At 40.7% G+C, this 8,381-nt stretch overlaps 1 long non-coding RNA gene across 1 annotated transcript; it reads left to right on the top strand.

The window, feature by feature from the left end:
• Window positions 1–4,712: 4,712 nt before the first annotated feature.
• LOC149322409 (uncharacterized) lies at window positions 4,713–8,235 on the top strand. The gene is made up of 3 exons (XR_016271726.1): window positions 4,713–4,873; window positions 5,905–5,927; window positions 7,878–8,235. It is a non-coding gene; the product is annotated as an uncharacterized LOC149322409 (long non-coding RNA).
• The last annotated feature ends 146 nt before the right edge of the window (window positions 8,236–8,381 follow it).

Below are 8,381 nucleotides of genomic sequence, written 5' to 3'. Positions count from 1 at the left end.
GCTGTCACTTGATGGAAATGACACTTTTTTAAAGTTGATGCCACCCTAATTGTTGCTTTACTTACTTTACAACAGCTTCTTTCCCATTCACATTTTTCAGATCTAGTCCCGTGCTGTTTACTACTTTGACCAGAAGGCCTTATAATACAGATAATTCAAGCAATTAATTTTAGAGCTTCAATGGGCTTTGATTTAAAGAACCTCCTCTGCTAATGATGTATATGTAACTCTGAGGAGGTGTAAATAATTGTTTGTGTTGAACATAGATTAGTGAATGACACTTATCTGTACTCCAAAATAGGAAGAGTTTTAAAGTTCCCAAAATGAGATCTGTTCTGAAGTGCACCATATTTTGTGCTAGACATCGGTATATTGACCTTTGGGCTTAATTTCAACTTGAAGCTGCTGTGATCTAGAAATGTGCATTTACTTTATTGTAAAGTACTTTATGTTTACTAGGCACCAACTAGAGATTTTTAAAGAAATAGAGTCTGGAACATTGATTTCTTGCTCCCTTCCATTTCTGTGATCTATCAAATAATAGGTACAATTTCATTATGAGCCCTTTCAGGTGATTACAAATTTGTTATGCTAGCCAACATCTGACTTATTCTTTTAATATACAAGACCCACTAAGATCTGAAATCTAAAACTGCAGCTTGTATCAGATGCTTTATATACAGTATACATTCTGAGGCTACTTGAAAGTAATTTGGATTGCCTTTGTATTCTCATTGACTTGATGGGTACCATTGAATCTGAAATATTTGTGAAGAAAGCCTTAGCTTTTACTTCCATATACAGTACTGTACTGTATATAGAAATAGCGATGGGAGCCCGTTGGGAAAGTTAGTGAGCCCTTGAATATCAATAGCCTTCCCCTTGATGATTTTTATCATTTAGGATTTATGAAATTTCGCACTGGCCCAATTATTTCAAACTCTTGCCTTTAAAAAAAAAAATGTGGATTTGAGAGGCCTAAATAAATCCTTTCTTACATATTTCTTCCCCAGTCCCACAAATTATTCGGAGAATAGAATTCTATGTATAGATGTTCACTGGTTCAGGAAGATTTTATTCCTGTCCATTATATCAAATCTGTAGGTTGGTCACCTGGACAAGAAAATAAGATACTCAATTTCTTTGGCCTCTGCCCACATAAACCAACCACCTTTAAAATATTTTAAAATATATATTTAAAATATTTACTGAGGGAATGGCTCATGTTGAGTCTTCATTATGTTGATTTTTTGGGGAAGAATCATTTACCGCCCTGCCCTGTCATTATAACTTCCATGATAGTTTCCATCCCCTTGTGTGTACTACAATTTTAGTCCAGCAAATGTGTGTACCCCACAGTGTACCCAACTACAGTGAAAACAGTGCATTTCTGCTGCTGCTCAGAAACAAGACCAGTCTTTGTAGATTTCCCCCTTTTTAGTATCTGAGCAGCAGCATGCAGGGGCCAGTCTGCACTGAGCATCTTGGGAACACTGTAATGCTAGAACTTAGATATTTTGGAAAACAAGATAGACCAAGAGCTGGGTTGGGCTGTACCACATTCTGGCTTTCCTCATACCGAATATGATGCTTTCAGCTGAAGTTAAAGGCATCCTCTCAGCCACAAAGCGTCATGCTGTTCTGGTAGTATGGTCTTGGTTGGCCTATAAAGAAAACATGAAAGATTAACTGCCCACCCAGCTCCTGTGGCTGCTGGTTTTTCTTTGCATAATACCAGTTAGCTTCTGGAAAAGGCAAATTTAGGTCGCTACATCAAACTCTGCTGAGGTGTGGAAGAGAAGAAACAGTCTGTTAAAATAGGATGCATAGTAAATCTAGCTAAGCTAAGTTGTAGTTGCTGTGTCATTGGGATGTGTGGTCACCCTGGCCCCCACAAACTGACAGTGATGTGTAAGCTGTTACAGGTTGTATTAAGCTGTTAAGGCCATAAGTAATACCCTGGTGGCAGAGGATCAGCCGTCTAACGGCACAGAACATCACCATGAGGCTGGCCACCAGATCACAGCAACTGCAGACCCAGCAATGTGTGAAGTAGTTGGGATTTGCACAGGTGGCGGAGACTACCTGCATACTCAAGCTGCATAGAAGGTAGGCAATAAATTAAGCAGTTCCTTGAAACAGTGGCCAGCAGTTTTTATTGTCAAAAAATAAAGCATTTACCATTAAGCCCTTTAACGCTTAACACCTGGACAAAAAGGCGCAGTGCCTCTAGTGGAATTTTGTTGTTAACCACCTTCCAGTCAATCCCACCTTTTAAATAGGTTGCATACCCCTCACATCCTTCAACATTTCACAAACGAAATGTGGGATGCATGCGGGATGCATGTTGCAAAGCAACATCAGAGTGCAGCTGAGAAAGCAAAAGTTATTAATGAGGAATACTACATAAGTTTGGAGAGGATGCTTCAGTTTGCTTTTGCCTGAGCCTACTGGGAAGAGCAAGATTCTGCCTGCTCTCCTCCCACTGAATTGAGGGCAGACTTCTTTTGCACATTGAAATGTGCTCAATAACTGAAGTAAGGAGGAAGTGTGGCATTTTAAAATGAGCTGGAAAAGGGATGAATTGAGACTGTTCCAGCCACTTCCTGATATTCTGTAGCTGTCCTGGTTTGTAGAGGATATCTGGATAGAAAATGAGTACTCAAGTCTGCTGCAAACTGCTTAGAATCAGAATTGAAAGAGACCACAAGGGCCATCCAGTCCAACCCCTTGCCATGCAGGATTTCGCAATCAAAGCCTACACTTGATATAAAGTACTATCTTTCCCAGCCATGTGACAGGCAGTGCTCTATCTGTTGCAAGTATACAAGTCACTTTTGAGAAAGTGTGGTGTAATCAATGTGAAGTCAAAGGCTTTCACAGCCAGCATCCATAGTTTTTTGCAGGATTTTTGTGCTAGAACATGGCCTCATAGCCTGAAAAACTCCCAAAAAACTATGAGCTGTAGTCACCTTGAGGGCCCTGGCCTTTTCTTTGGGGACTTGTGTTGCAGCCCAGATGCATCTGCCGAGGTGTAAAGTCCCTTGAACATTAATGGCTGAATGTATCAGATTGCTAGTAGGGTGACTGGATGGCATAACTGCAAATAATAATAATTTTTTTTAAATTTATATACCGCTTTTCCACAGATCAAAGCGGTGTACAGACAATTAAAACCATACAGACATTTCATAAAAGGATAAAATCCCATAATAAAACCATACAATTACAGAACTCTAAGCACAATCATTCGCCTTCAAGGGTAAGGAGGGAATCGATGGCAACAGGGTAGATAACTTCATTCTTCAGGGGGAAGGCTTGACAAAAAAGAAGAGTTTTAAGCCTCTTTTTGAATGTTTCTATTCAAAAGAGGACAGGGCACTGCAAAATGTAGGGCATTAGGAAATAAAAGCTAAAAACGCTAATATATGCATCATGCTGAAAAATGAGGACATTTTGAAATTCCTCCTGGTCAAAACACTGCTGGTTTATGAGTGCGATAAAGATTCTCTTCTCTTCTCCTGGTCAGAAGGGTGAAATGTAGGACATGTCCTGGAAAAGGAGGATGTCCGGTCACCCTGATGGCTAGATGCGCTCACATTATGTCAGTTACCTTTTTTAAACCATAGATTACTATAAATTGCAACTTCTTCAATACAATAAAATTTATACGAGTATTATACTGCATAAATACTACTCCGCCATGTCAAGTTTGGTGCTGATATGTCAACCATTTGCCTCATGAACAATCTGTTGTTGTGTAGGAATTAAATGGTGTTGGGGGCACAGAACGAAGTATGTTTTTGTTACTATTAGAAATACAGTTTATTAAAGTTACTATCCTGTCTGCTGCATATCGGGGGAAGATCACTGAAGAGGGGACCCCTTTCTGCACAAAATGTTCATTGGGATCACTGTAAACATACCCAGTTTCTAATGTCTGTCAGTTGATATTGTTTTGGGTTTTTTTGGCTTTATCTGTTATTTTAAGGTAAGTTTTAATCTATGAATTGTTTAATTGTATTTTAGGGGGGTGGGTTGTTGGTTGTTGATTATATTTTTAACATGTAAGCTGCCCCGATTGTGTTGCACAGAGAGGCGGAGTACAAATACATCATTATTATTATTATTATTATTATTATTATTATTATTATTATTATTATTATTGTTGTCAATAGATATTGTTATGCCATGAATATTGTTAATTTTTAGTGACCATTGTGTAAAAGAGAAGGCTGCAGTTTAAAATCACCAGCAATCCTCCCTTGCTGACCTTGACATTTTAACCTGGATTAGTATTTTATTTATCTATTTATTTATTTTCTATCCCGCCTTTCTTCCTGAAAGGCCCCAAGGCGGCTCACAATAACAAATTTTAAAAACGTATTGCAATAATAATTTTGTAAAAAATCATCCCAAAGTACAATTAGACTAGTTATATATTTGTTTGGGAATACAGTCTGACGCATGAACAAATACAGTCTTTATTGTGAAGTCCCATTTGAAAGAAACTAGCAACTGCTTAAGATAGCAGTCCCAACTCCCGTCTACCATTAAACGCCTCCTTTCACATTCAAAATGGCGGCCACTGAAACTCTAACAAACCGAATACTTTCTTTAAACTACATCTCCCGTCATGCAACGGCAAAAGGGCGCGTGTGTGACGTCACTCGCCCGTCCAGGCCGCCTATAAATAGCAGCCGACGGCATTCCTGGGCCTTTCCGCTGTTGTCGCTGCCGCCTCCGCCATCTTGTGGGTGAAGGAGCCGGCCTCGGCTGGCGAGGTCTGCGAATCCGTCGCCATCCGGCCGCAGCCTTGGTGACTCTTCTTGGAGGTTGAGCCCGGGGGACCCTCCCCGACATGAGAGCCAAGGTGAGCCGGGAATTGGGCCGCCCGGGGCGGGATTAGAGGCCTCTCGGGCGCCTTAAAATGCGGAGAGGCCTGGGCTGGGCTGGATGCCTTCATAGGCTGTGAATTCAGGCTCCCTCGCAGTGTTAGGCCTTAAAAAGGGAGGGGAAGGGCTTCTGGTGTAGGCCGATGGCGGATGGGAATAGAGGCATGGATAAATGAGAGATTGGGGGAATAGGGGGGGAAGGCGAAGCTCTCGAGCCACGGAGGCGGTTTTGTCTGCAGAAAGGCATTTTTAAAATGCCCTGGGTATGTTGTGTTGTTTTCAATCGCAGTGGTCCCCAATGTGTGCCCTTTAAGCGATTTTGGACTTCAGCTCCCAGAAGCCTCAGTTATCTTGGCCAGTAGTCTGGAATGATGGGAGATGAAGTCCAAAATCCCTTAAAGGGCACCGTTTGGGGATCATTGTTAGGCTTCCTAAGTGCTTTTTATCTTTTGGATTGTATTCTGTTTCCAAACAAATGATCTTTTAAAAACCTTGTAATAATTTGATTCCATTTTAATTGTCACTTTTGTAGGTTTTTAATTGTACTGCGTTTGTTTTTAGACTGCTGTAAGCCGCATTGAGTCCCAGTTTTGGGGTAGAAAAGCAGGCTACAAACAATTTACAATAATAAATAAACTATAATAGTAAATCATAAGAATATATAATGATGATGATGATGAATAGTAAGGACTGATAGGGAAACTTGCTGCTTGAACTGGAAGTTTCTTGGTTCATTAAGGGAACACAGTTTGTGTATCCTACGTTTCCCATTGAAACCTGCCTGAACGTGCATATAGGCTCCATCTGCTGAAGAACTCTTATGGGCCACGCATGATCGCTAGGGCTGCATCTGCACTGCAGAAATAATGCAGCTTGACACCACTTTAACTGCCATGGCTCCGTCCTGTGGAAATCTTAGGATTTGTAGTTTGGTGAGGCACCAGAGCTGTCTGTTATTTGATGCTATAACAAATACTGATCTGTAGTTTTCTTTTTTCTCCCCCCTCAGTGGCGAAAGAAGCGGATGCGCAGGTATGTGGACATGTGCTTTTATTTTACTCTCTGGTTTACTTGTCTATTCTCTGAAAGATTTATACATTTGCTATCATTTTAATAAGATGGCTTATGTGTGCGTTTCTACAATCCAGTGGTGGAGTTGAAATTTGAATGCCCCGATCCTATTCATGCTCAGAACTGGTGTAATGCTAAGGACTGCCTTTGAAAAGTCCTGTCAGGTTCACTGTGGTTTGTTCTTGTTGTTGCATGTCTTGAAATCTTTTCCAACATAGGGTGACTGCTAAGGCAAACTTGTTGGGCGGTTTTCTTTGCAAGATTGCCTTTGCCTCACTGAGGCTGAGAGAGTGTGACTTGCTCAAGATCACCCAGTGGGTTTCCTTTGGTTTGGTTTTGTTTGGCCAGAATACTTTTGCAACATGTTCTTCCTTTGCAACATTTGTTTAAATTTACGGAAAGTATTCAAAATACTAATTTCAGCACACTGGATAAATTGTGCATGGTGTGCTTGTACAGTCTTTTATTTCTAATAGTTTAATTTTCATCTGCTGAGGGCATTGGGGCATCTCTAGTTTGGCTCTTGTTGAAAACTCACTTGCCTAAAATGGTATCTGTTCTTTGTAAATAATAACTTTTATGAAGCAAAGTTTCTTTAGAAGCGGAAAATGTTACGTTGAAAATTCATCAGACTTTGTATGCTACATCATTGGACACAAGTAGACTACCTTAACTTTGTTAGATCCTATTTGTTTTTCACTAGAAGCCTGGCCTACACCAACCAAAGCTAGATTCAGAATAATAGTTTAGGAAAGCAAGGCAGAGATTTGTAAAGCGAAACTGTTAATGATCTTTGAATTCTCTGAAGATGCCAGCCACAGATGCTGGCGAAACATCAGGAAGAAACTCTGCTAGAACATGACCACATAGCCCTAAAAACCCACAAAAAACTATGGATCTTTGAATTGTCCCACACATGTACATTTTGATCTATTTTCTGCTCTCACCTGAAATACAAACCATTGATTTTACCAGGCCTCACACACATCCTCTGGGATCTCTAATTCCTGCAACCCTTAAACTAATCCTGTGCAGGACTAAAAACTAACCTCACAGTTTGGGATTGATATCACTGGCTCAGCCATTGAAATCACCCACTGGGTGATCTCGGGCAAGTCTTCTCTCTCAGCCTCAGAGGAAGGCCAGCTCTTCTGAACAAACACCCCCCCAAAGTACCAGCCTAAGGCAGTAATGTTCACTCCTTCATGATTCCCACGTTAAATTGTAAGACACATTCCTTATTATTCTTGTTCTCTGCACATGCAAGGCACCATGGAGACAGTCATGAACTGAAGAAACACAGAAATACATAGTCTTCCACTTGACAAGTGTTCTACAAGTGGTTAGTTCTTCTGTTTTTGTGCATACACGGGCATGGCAAATGAGCAGAGTACATTAGATGTGCTACATGCATCTACTTTCTTACACTCCAGTAGTAATTTTTATCCACCTAGCAGTAGAGAAATTTGTGGGGATTTGCCAGTACCTACTGGGTGAAGGATGTACTGTGAGCCCTCCAGATTTGATGGAATTAGGGTTACAGGACACTCATGAACGTGGAAAACTTTTAAATAAACCACATTTTTTTTACCTGAGAACACCTCTCTGGGAATCTTTAGGTCTTCCAGTGCAACTTTATGGTCGACATTCACCAGAAGATGACCATAGAATCATGGCATCATGAGGAGCTACTGCTTTGTTTTGTTTCCTTCCACCCAGTTGCTTCAGCCTGCTGTTTGAAAAGTTGATTCTGGAAGCAAATTGCAGGGATAGAGGGTGGTTACCAGGTGTGACGGACAGACCACTGGAGAAAACAGTTGTGGTGTTGTTATTTTTTCCTGAAAAGGGAGCCAGAGCATTAATTGGCTAATGGCTAAGGCACTCAAAATTTTAAAATGTTCTCTCTTACAGGCTGAAGCGCAAAAGGAGAAAGATGAGGCAGAGGTCCAAGTAGATGTTGCTTACAGTGCTACAGGAGCTGCAAAATGGAGCATGGAAGGATGGAGTTCGGGGAGCTGACTTCCAGATAATGCCTTCTATTTGCTGCTGCTAGAAGACTCCTTGCCTACCTTCAGGAGGGTCCATCTTAAAGTCTAGGAGCTATGATTCTTCAAGGGCGGTGCCCTGAGCTTTACTATTCTGGACTCATCCTCTTTGTGGCTTGATGTAGCAACTGTGTAAAATAAAACCCTTTTGTTGGGAATTCAGCACATTTTTTCCTACCAAATGTTGAATCTTCAGTAAAGGGTTTTGAAATGGTAGAGACTCAGATGTGGTTTTGGAGTGATTTAATTTTCACTTGAAAAATTCAGTTGCAGTTATTTTTAATGGTACTTTAAAAACTTGCTTATATACACCTACCATATTGCTATATATACAAACTTGCTTGTATACAGTTACCACTAATCACAGGTG

The sequence above is a fragment of the Sceloporus occidentalis genome, unplaced genomic scaffold, assembly GCF_023333645.1.
Source record: "Sceloporus occidentalis isolate IW3139 unplaced genomic scaffold, rSceOcc1.0.p SCAF_1, whole genome shotgun sequence".
NCBI classification, from domain to species: domain Eukaryota; kingdom Metazoa; phylum Chordata; class Lepidosauria; order Squamata; family Phrynosomatidae; genus Sceloporus; species Sceloporus occidentalis.
The sequence above is the reverse complement of the archived record's forward strand: the minus strand, read 5'-3'. Positions and strand labels throughout refer to the sequence as shown.